At 34.9% G+C, this 9,000-nt stretch overlaps 1 long non-coding RNA gene across 1 annotated transcript; it reads right to left on the bottom strand.

Moving 5' to 3' along the window:
* Nucleotides 1-1,547: 1,547 nt before the first annotated feature.
* Nucleotides 1,548-5,700, bottom strand: LOC117513888. Its single transcript, XR_004561744.1, has 6 exons — nucleotides 5,497-5,700; nucleotides 4,289-4,309; nucleotides 4,059-4,085; nucleotides 3,710-3,760; nucleotides 3,361-3,414; nucleotides 1,548-2,139 (listed from the first exon to the last, which is right to left on the bottom strand). It is a non-coding gene; the product is annotated as an uncharacterized LOC117513888 (long non-coding RNA).
* Between the last annotated feature and the right edge of the window lie 3,300 nt (nucleotides 5,701-9,000).

A 9,000-nucleotide genomic window follows, 5' to 3' on the forward strand; every position in this document is an offset into this window, starting at 1 on the left:
TATCAAAGGAGTGGCTTCAGAAAAACTGTGAATATCCTTGAGTGGCCCAGCCAGAGCCCAGACCTGAATACGACTGAACATCTCTGGAGAGATCTGAAAATGGCTGTGCACTAACAGTCCCCGTTCAGCCCGTCCTGAAGTCACTCCTTTGATATCTTGGCTGTGTACTCTGTACTGCTGACAGATGATCCATCGCTCCAGTGTGCGGTCAAGAGTGCTCTGCAACAGGTTTTCATCCAGGACATATCTGTACATTGCTGCATTCATCTCTCCCTCAATCCGACTCGTCTCCCAGTTCTTGACACTGAAAAACATCCCCACAGCATGATGCTGCCATCACCATGCTTCACTGTAGAGATGGTGCCTGGTTTCCTCCAAACATAACACCTGGCATTCACAGCAAAGACTTATCTTTGTCTCCTCAGAAGAGAGAATTTATATGCTCTCTCCTTCTAGTCCCCATTAGTACTCTAGCTGCAGCATTTTGAATTAACTGAAGGCTTTTCAGGGAACTTTTAGGACAACCTGATAATGAATTACAATAGTCCAGCCTAGAGGAAATAAATGCATGAATTAGTTTTTCAGCATCACTCTGAGACCTTTCTAATTTTAGAGATATTGCGTAAATGCAAAAAAGCAGTCCTACATATTTGTTTAATATGCGCATTGAATGACATATCCTGATCAAAAATGACTCCAAGATTTCTCACAGTATTACTAGAGGTCAGGGTAATGCCATCCAGAGTAAGGATCTGGTTAGACACCATGTTTCTAAGATTTGTGGGGCCAAGTACAATAACTTCAGTTTTATCTGAGTTTAAAAGCAGGAAATTAGAGGTCATCCATGTCTATATGTCTGTAAGACAATCCTGCAGTTTAAATTGGTGTGTGTCCTCTGGCTTCATGGATAGATAAAGCTGGGTATCATCTGCGTAACAATGAAAATTTAAGCAATGCCATCTAATAATACTGCCTAAGGGAAGCATGTATAAAGTGACACACACACACACATATATGTGTGTGTATACTTACATACACACAAAATGAGCAGTATTACTGTCACCCTGTATATAACTGTAAAATACATAAAACACTTGGAAATACACACACACTCACACATTAACTGTACACAAGTTAAATGAAGATGTATGAATATGCAAGATTGTTTTATTATATCACATTTCCACTGAGGTTTATGTGCAAATCATTTACACCTAGACAGGCATATATAGAGACAGGTAATAGACTACCCACTTAGAAAGGGAATAAAGCTGCACGTCAATTATTGGAATAAATGATACCTCAATTCAGAATTTCCCATTAGCTGTCCAAGGTGGAGCAACAATAAAGCCTAGCTACATAATTGTTTCTGGCCAGCATGCAGACTGATGACAGATACGATGCTTTTGACTGATCCAAACGTGACAATGAGGCTTCACTCGTCCCTCTGTGGTGAAACTGGGACAGATACATTTAATGTGGAATAGTCGTCAAAGTCTTCAACTTTCTCTGGCACACTTATCATACAATAAAGAAAACAAAGCTACATTTTGTAGAATTTTATTCAACATTAAGCTAAGGCTTCCTTCCACTTTTACAGGACATAATTTAACAGAACTGTTTAAATCAGATGACAAGCTTCACATTATACATGCTTTTGGTATGTATTAAACAGATTATCAGCTCTACTTTCATTTATTTAATTTTATTTTTGGCAGCATTTTCACTGCTTACACTTCATGTGGATATAAAAATGTTCAAAGCATTAGCTGAATGATTCATTTCTTTATCGGTAAAATTATAAGTGAACTTGTAACAACATGCTGTAGCTGCCGTATTTTAAAATTACATTTAATATTTAGCGGAAAACAGCTGTATTAGCAGTACTCTGCTTTTACCAAAAAAAAAAAAAAAAAAAAACTGCCACGTCTACAGGATATGGACAATGAATTATTTTAAAATGCATATGAATGTTGAAAACAACTTTGTTTCATCAGGTGCATGCCCAAAACAAATCTAGAAATGACAATTTGTAATATAAAACCTGGTAAAAAATACTTCTTTAAAACTGTACAGTCACCAAGTACATGTAGAGGGCAGTTCAGTCATTCAGTTGGATTCAGGGGCGCTGGCACTGGTCTGCAGGGAAAAGAAAATGAAAACAAAACAATACAGGCTGTGGAAGCATGAATACAATTTTCTCTTATGTGTGATTGTCGTCGCAGCAGAATCTGTTATTCTGGAACCAACCAACAGTTATATTTTGTTTATTTGATTACTCGAAACATTTAGTGAATGAAACATGACACATTACAGGAGTATCAGTTACAGATTGATGATTAAAAACAAATTCTTCACAATTCACTAATAGTGCATTTTCATTGGTAGGCTTTTCTCAGTAATTAAAAACTAAAGACATATGTTGATCATAAAAATTAGGTGTTTGGACCACACAAAATCGAGTATCGGGTGTTTTTGCCCGCTGGCAGGGTTATGCACTCTAATTATGACAAATGCTTGTTATGCAAGTTGCAGGATGCCTCAAAGTTTAACTATACAAGAACTGTCATGTGATGTCATACTAAACAAAGTGGAGAATAATTAGAAGTAATTTAATGGCTGTAGTGTACAGAATAATTAGAAATTAAATTAGAAAGAAATCAGACATTAGAAAAGACAAATTCTGTGGCAGCAGAAATATGTTATTTCAGGGACATTTACAATCAGATTTTGAAGATTTAAAATTTTAGTAAATATGTCAGGCAATCCCAGTATTTCCTGTTTCCACTGTTATTCTGTGTGTGTTTAAATTTTACTGATACGTGGAATATTTTCTAATCGCCATTTAACATAAATTTACTTGCAGGCAATACTTACTTAAAATTATTATATAATTAATTTATTGCTGACTTTTACAGTCAACTTCTTAAGTAAAAAAAATTCAGTGCTGCATTTCTTTCAAAGTGCTTTATTTGTATCAGTTTACCAAACCCAAAGGAAAAAGGCTTTCAAATATTTATTTTTTTTGATGTCCTTTCTTTTGTCTTGTGACAAGCCAGCAGGGGGCGATATTACGTTAGAATTTCCATTTTAATTGTACTGTAACGTGATACATAACAGAAAAAAGCAACAATCATTTTTGAAGTTTTAATGACGTGTTTGACATTACTGAAATGTTAAAATAGTTTTGTGGCACAATGGATTAATTAATGTCTCAATTAATAATAATGCGCGCGCACACACACACGTATATATATGTGTGTGTGTATATGTGTGTGTGTATATATATGTGTGTGTGTATTTAACATTTTTAATTTATTTATTGTATAAACTGTTGCATCTTTTCATAATGTAACAAACCTCAGTCTTGGCATTCTCACTTTCTGTAGGAGGCTTCTTTGCTTTGGTTTTCTTCTACAGAACAACAGAAGAATTGATTACTAACAAAGCAGAGCTGTAAGGCCAGCAAGGTTTTTTTTCATATTCATCACATGATTCAGAATAATTCAATGATAATATTCAATTAATTAGACCAAAAAGAAAGAAAGAGAGAGAGAGAGAGAGAGAAAGCAATTAAGTGTTGGTCAAGGTCCCATCCCTTTTCTGTTTTAATGTTAATGTTTTAATGTTTTTCCAAGAACAGAAAGTCATGCATAACATTCACATGTGATATCTACAGACAATCTGCAATCAGCTATGGCATTCATACTTTTCCAGTTGTCGCCATCGCAGACGCCACTTTAAGTGCAGGTTTGGATTTCTGCAAGACAAGGTAGGGGTGTGGGGTTGCTGTTATTTGCTACCACATCAAGTAACAATACTGAAGACAGACACTGAAGAACAAGCTTAAGAAACTGAGCACACCCTCAGATGTATGGCTGTCATCTCCTAATTTTATGTGCTTTTCATCACAAAATGACTTAATTCTTCCTTTCACAAAAAGTAAAATTTTGTTGTAGCAAACACAAAAAGCATTTTTGCATGGTTAGATTAATTGTCAAAATTATGGAAATCATTCATAAACAAATAATTGTGAAACTACGATGAAAATAACTTACCCCCCTCAGACGTTCTGAGCATCTTCTCTGTTACAGAAAGAAAAGTTTTCAGTTAATTCCACACACAAAATAGTTTTTTTTTACATATTTTTTACAAATGGCCTGATTGAAAATATTGTTACACCGTGAAGTAGGTGAATCACAATTAAGCACAATAATCCCTGATAGAATCCTAGAACAATTTGTCAAATATTAACAGATCATGTGAAAAATAAATTGTTGCTACAAACCTCAGTGGTGGAAGCTGCCTCCTGAACAGGATGAAAAGGAAAAAATATGTAAAGTTTGAAAAAAGTATACATAGTGCAGCTTAACAACTCCAAACATATAAATATCACATCACTTTTAGAATGGGAGTTTCTATTTTTTTTTTTCCCCTGTTGTGTTTGAACTTTACAAAGAACTTCCCGCGCATATTTAAATTCAAAGTGTTTCCATGGTAACGGCTTGGCGCTCTGACAGTTTCCTTTGTACTGCAAGAGCGCGCAAAGGCAGCCAGCTGTCCAGGAACTGATCAAATTAGTCTGTACCCGATACAAACCAACGAAAATAACACAGATTTTATTTTTATTTTCAAATTCCACTGATGATTCCACAGACGTTTTTGTTCGGCTGTTTCACATTAAAACAAAATCCTGCAAATAAGACCGAATTCATTCACACTAAACGAGCAAACGTGTGCATTTTTTGTTTGTTTCATATATATAATTAGTGTGATACTAGCGACTCATGTACAGAAAACCTAGTTTTATAAAACTCCGACATAGGTAATAGACAAATATAAAAAGTAAAATGACTCAACTTCAAAATACGTCATTTCTAAACTGTGACCAATTTTCACCCTGTAAAAATTTTTTACATGATCCGCTAAAATTAATAGAAAAAAAATCAGAATATAGGCAAATGAATATATATATATATATATATATATATATATATATATATATATATATATATATGAAAATCAGTTTTTCTAAAAAAAAAAAAAAAAAAAACACAACGGACCAAATGTATCTGAACCTTAATAGATTCATGGTTTATTAAAAATCAGTACATTCAAAATCAAGAGAGAAATATTTGAAACTTCCCCTCCCCCATCCTTCAAATTTTACAGGTTGCAGCTCGAGATATTTATACACATTTCTATTAATATTTTAGGCTTAAATAGCACATCGCCGTCTTAATTTGCTTTAAGTGACTGCTTTTAAATAACAACTCACTAATAATTATTTTCTTCGCGCCAGAAGGAAAACAATAAAAATAAAACAGACCCTACCAAAAACCCTGCATAGGCAAATGAATGCACCAGACATGACTTACTGCTATAATTTAAATGTTCTCCGAATGATTCGGACGTAAAGATTATCAATAGGAACAAAATACAGCAATTTTATCAAATATATGCAATGAAAAATATTATAAAATATAAAAATATTACCTTCTTTTTGACCATGTTGGTAGCAGGAAAGCAAATTTGTGTGTAGGAGGTGAAATGCCTCTTTTTTGTGAGAGTTTACAGTCAACAGTCGATCAGATGCTGTGTGAAATGGCGAATGTTTAATGCAAACAAATGTTTTTGTGGTTTATACGCTGAAAAATAAGAGTGAAACCGGTTTGAACCGGTTCTGTTTAGCAGTCAGCCATTGGATAAGAAATGGTCAGATGGTTACAGGCGCCTCCTATGTGAAGCCTGATCCCTACCACTAGGAGGCGCAGTATTGCAGGGTTGTATCAACGAAATGATTAAGTAAAAAAAATGTCAACCGTATTCCACATCATACTGGAATTACTTTAGGAATGTGAGATTAAAAAAATGTATTTTAAACGCATTTTCTCATGACGAAACATGTGCGCGATTGTTAAGTATATTTATGAATTATCTGTCTTAATTTCAAAGGTACGTCCCTTCTGACCTAAAAGTAATGAGTGCTCCATAAACGAAAACTTCAATTAAAGAAATTTTAACAAATGAAATCAAGCAACTTCCTAACAGATTGTGAAATATTTAACAATATTCCACACTCTTCCCCATGTACAACCCCAAATCAGAAAAAAAGTTGGAACAATATGGAAAATAATAATAATATCAGTCATCCTGACATTTACTTTGACCTTTGTGTCATTGTAGATAGTTTGAAGCCAAGATATTTCATGTTTTGTGTGGTCATCGTCATTTCATTTACAAATATACATCCATTCCTGTATTTAAGGCCTGCAACACATTACAAAAAATAAATAAATAAATAAAATAAACGTGGGACCGGGACAATTTATTCTAATTACACAGATTAAATCATCACTTTAACATTAAGTTTTCTTAAGACAAGTCAGGTGATGGATGCATGAGCATCTCAAAAACACTGAATGTCTAAGATTTTATTTCTATCAATCATTAAGAGATGGAAGAAGTATGGTACTGTATGGTAAACCTGTGTCAGTTATGTAGTTATGAAAAAAAAAATGTGACCATGCTGGAAGGACACTAGTGAGGAAAGCCATCAAGACACCATAAAGGAGTTATAGATTTCTGTGTATAATGCAATGTTTGTCTGTTGCATCACCCACTATACAGCTTAAAGATGAAGCGGTATAAAGGAGAATTTTCTTTAAAAGAACTTGAGAAATTTCAGATGCAGTTTGCAAAAAGGCATATGCTAAATCTGAGCCTAGATTTGATCTGTTTTAAGGTTTTGCAGTCCTCCTCTACTCCGCTCTAACATGAAGCTGAGTGGGGATGCAGCAGGCAAATGTTACACCATCCCCACCTCCACAGTATTCTTTCAGTTATCTGAGTGTCTTGGTGGCTTCCCTCACTAGTCTATGTCCGACATGGTCACTCAGTTTTTGACAACTGCTGACTTGACAAAGATTTACCATACAGTTTGCATGGTGTTTAATCAATGGTGTAAACACAGTCAATGACATATTCAGAAATGTTCATCCAGACATATCACAAGAAAGCTAGCTGGAACCGGGATGATTTAATCCTTATATTTAGAATACAATGGCTCTACCCCAACTTTTTCTTGGACCATATGCAAGCCTAATAAGCAGGAATGGATGTACATTAACAAAAGAAGTTGACCATACAAAACATGAAATATCTCAGGTTCATACAATCTGCAATGAAATATAAGTCAAAATAAATGCAAGGGTCACTGCATTTGTTTGTTTTTGCATTTTCTACATTGACCCAATTTTTTTTATTCTGAGTTATTAAGTTTGTTCTAATACAAAGCAACAGCTGTTTTTGCTCTCCTGTCTTGCACAGATTAGCCATGGATGACTTTTGTGTCCCCTAAATAAATTCAGATTGTGACAGAGGTACTTATTCAAAATATTTACTTAAGGTCTTAAGTAAAAGTCATCATGCTATGTTTTAATGACAATAGAGGAGGCAAAAACAAAACTGGAAAGCTCAGCTCAGTTTGGTCAATCCTGATCCGCCTTCATCTGTTCTTATTGGACTGCTAATCAGTGAAACTGTATCAAGTGTCTGGCTGAAATGACAACACACAGCCTGTACCATAGCAAGTCTAAACTGGCCTGACCTCCAGTTACCTACTTATTGTCCTGAAGAACATGTTAAAAATAACCAGAACAATAATTTGGTTTTTGTTGCAGCGATGACCTTGGTGGCCACCAGCCCCAGATCTACATATAAGCTTTGGAAATGGGGGGGGGGGGAACAAAAATAAAAAACTGTCAAGATCCTTTCAAGCTGCCGTTAAGTCCAACCATACCTGCTCCAAATCATCATCCATCCAGCATACACTAAACCATCCTCAAGACAGGCAAGTTTATGGAAGAAAGCACTGCTGCCTTTTCAATTGATCTGATGCAGCAAAGGTTACCACATTTTTAATCAGTTTATCCTCATTATGTGTCTGATTATTTTAAAGACATACAAAATGACAGCATTTATTGTTTTTGAATTAGTGTTAATGTGGTGGAGATTCAATCACTGCATTTTTCAGGGTGTATGTCAAGGCTTTTCCAAGTAAAACCCCCATTTCTGATTTCACTATAAAATGTTTTAAATAAACTGTTATTACACAAATATATCCTGTCATACACTCAGTTGAATGTACTGTGCATCCAGAAAGTATTCACAGCACTTCACTTTTTCCACATTTTATGTAACAGCCTATTCCACAGCAGATGAAATTTATTTTTTTCACCTCAAAATTCTGCACACAACACCCATAATGACAATGAGAAACAAGTTCAACATTTCCTGTATATTTGTTTTGTGAATTGTAAATGGACTGCATTCATATAGCACTTTTCCATCTGCATCAGACACTCAAAGCGCTTTACACATTAATGCCTCACATTCACCCCGATGTGAGGCTGCTGCCATACAAGGCGCCCACTACACATCAACACTAACTAGGAGATTAAGGACATTGCCCAAGGGCCCTTTGTGATTTTCTGGTCAGGCTGGGATTTGAACCGAAGATCCTCTGGTCCAAAGCCCAACGCTTAACCACGAGACCATCACCTCCCCCAACCAATAAAGTGTATTAAGTGTATTGCCATATTTGCTGGTAAATTTAACCCCTTAACACCCAAATTTATATAGCTGTATATAAAAAAAAAATGTTTTGTGTGTGTTTTTGCCTTTAAGTAGATAGTAAATAATGTTGAGATTAATAATTTCACTTTTGCACAAAAACTAGATAGTAATATTGGGTATTCTGGTAATGACTTTATGTTCTAATAATAATGATTGTATGTTGCAAATTTGCGACAACAGGCATACAGGTCAATTTGGTAAGTTGCATATTTGAGTCAGAGATTGTAGCATATATGCGACGATGGGCGTTAAGGGGTTAAAAATGCTGGTATGAAACAGATTCTGTAAAAAATAGAGTATAAGTGAGTATAAGTATGTAAAGATAAAGTAAAATTAATGCACATACGTTGTACAGACATACAT

Source organism: Thalassophryne amazonica, chromosome 7 (genome assembly GCF_902500255.1).
Source record: "Thalassophryne amazonica chromosome 7, fThaAma1.1, whole genome shotgun sequence".
NCBI lineage: Eukaryota > Metazoa > Chordata > Actinopteri > Batrachoidiformes > Batrachoididae > Thalassophryne > Thalassophryne amazonica.